Here is a 2,524-nt window from a genome sequence, read left to right as displayed (position 1 = left end):
TGACAGTTCTAATCTGCCAGTTATCAAACATAGCCAAAAACTTCAATTTTATTCAAACTTCCACAAAATTTGTTCCAAGTTGAACTTAGGGCCTTACAATACCACCCCCCTTAAAATAGTTTCGCCCTCGAAACTTAAGGGTTTACAAATAAATCGGGGTGTGATTCCCGCATCTTATCCTCTAACTCCCAGGTCGCGTCACCAGTCTCTTGGTTCCACACGACCTTCACTAAAGGCACTTCCTTGTTTCTTAAGCGCCTTACACTTCAGTCGACGATCTTGATGGGCGGCACCTCCATTGTCAGATCATCTCTCAGCTGTATGTCGTCTGGCGTAATCACATGCGAATCATCTGCCATGTACTTTCGCAACTGCGACACATGAAGAACGTCATGGATGTTGGATAGAAACGGTGGTAGGGCGATCCTGTACGCCACCGGTCCAACTCGCTCCGTGATCTGGTACGGCCCAATAAACTTCGGAGTAAGCTTCTTGGACTTGATTACCCTTCCGACACCTGTCATCGGGGTAACCCGCAAGAAGACATGGTCTCCGGCCTGAAATTCCAACTCCTTTCGTCGGTTGTCGGCGTAACTCTTTTGGCGACTCTGCGCGGTTCTCATCTTTTCCTGAATTCTCCTGACTTCCTCGGTGGTCTGTTGCACCAAATCCGGGCCAATCACCAAATTTTCTCCATCTTGATGCCAGCATAAGGGCGTACGACACCTCCGACCGTATAAAGCTTCGTAAGGTGCCATGCCGATGCTCGCATGGAAACTATTGTTGTAAGTGAATTCGATCAATGGCAGCATCTCATCCCAACTGCCCGTGTGATCCAACACACAGGCCCGTAGCAAATCTTCCAGCGACTGGATTGTCCTCTCTGTCTGCCCATCGGTTTGGGGATGATAGGCAAAGCTCAACCTCAACTTAGTTCCGAGGGCCTGCTGCAAGGCTCCCCAAAAGTGAGAGGTAAACCTCGGATCTCTGTCTGACACGATGCTGGTCGGTACACCATGTAGACGCACAACCTCAGCCACATAAATCTCCGCCAATTTCTCCACCTTGTACTTCAGGTTGATCGGGATAAAATGAGCGGTCTTTGTCAAACGATCAACAACAACCCAAATTGCATCGAACTTCCTCCGAGTTAAAGGTAACGCCGTCACGAAGTCCATAGAAATACTGTCCCACTTCCACTCTGGGACATCTAGTGGTTGCAGCTTCCCTGCGGGCTTCTTATGCTCTACCTTCGCCTTCTGACATGTCAGGCAAGTAGAAACATACTCAGCAACCTGCTTCTTCATCCCAGGCCACCAGAAGTGAAGTTTCAAGTCCTGATACATCTTGTTCATTCCGGGATGGATACTCAGTCTACTCTTGTGTCCTTCATCCAGGATCAATCTTCTCATCTCTGCATCGTCAGGCACACATATCTGTCCCTTGCATCGCAGAATATTGTCATTCCCAATAGAGAACTCTGGTGCCTTTCCCTGAGTCACACGGTCTCGCCACTCAGCTATCCCTTCATCAGTCTCTTGTCTAGACTTGATCTCTTCCAAAAGTCCACTTGACACCGTCACCATTCCGAAACTCAGCCTTCCTGGTGCAAGCTTAACGTCCAAGCTCAGATCTCGGAAAGCCTCCAACAGTTCTAACTCCTTGACCATCATTGAGGACACATGTATAGCCTTCCGGCTGAGAGCGTCGGCTACGACATTGCTTTTCCCCGGGTGGTACTGTAGAGTGAACTCATAGTCCTGAAGGAATTCCATCCACCTCCGCTGCCTCATGTTCAGATCCTTCTGATCAAATAAGTACTTTAAACTCTTATGATCGCTATAGATCGTGAACGTACTGCCATAGAGATAGTGTCTCCAAATCTTGAGAGCATAAACTATGGCAGCCAACTCCAAGTCATGTGTAGGGTAGTTCTTCTCATGAGTCTTCAATTGCCTTGAAGCATAAGCAATTGCTTTCTTATCTTGCATCATTACACACCCCAAACCATTGTGCGACGCATCACAATACACGTCATAAGGTTCTCCTTCCTTAGGTAAAGCTAGTATGGGTGCGGTGGTCAGCCGCTTCTTCAACTCCTGGAAACTAGCCTCACACTTCTCCGTCCACGCAAACGGTTGATTCTTCTTTGTCAACTGGGTCAACGGCGAAGTCAACTTTGCGTAATCTTTGACGAATCGCCTATAGTAGCCTGCAAGCCCGACAAAACTTCTGATGTCGCTTGCTGTCTTTGGTTGCTCCCATGACAGAATCGTCTCGATCTTGCTAGGGTCAACAGCCACACCCTGACTTGATATGACATGACCTAGGAACTTCACCTCTTCCATCCAGAATTCACACTTCGAGCCGTTAGCATATAGCTCCTTCTCCCGCAATACTCCTAGCACTTGACGCAAATGCTCTTCGTGTTCTTCCTTACTCTTCGAGTAAATCAAAATATCATCAATGAACACGACCACGAACTTGTCCAGGAATGGCCTGAACACTCTGTTCATGTAGTCCA

The sequence above is a fragment of the Lotus japonicus genome, unplaced genomic scaffold (assembly GCF_012489685.1).
Source record: "Lotus japonicus ecotype B-129 unplaced genomic scaffold, LjGifu_v1.2 AP026982.1".
NCBI lineage: Eukaryota > Viridiplantae > Streptophyta > Magnoliopsida > Fabales > Fabaceae > Lotus > Lotus japonicus.
Note: the sequence above shows the minus strand (reverse complement) of the source record.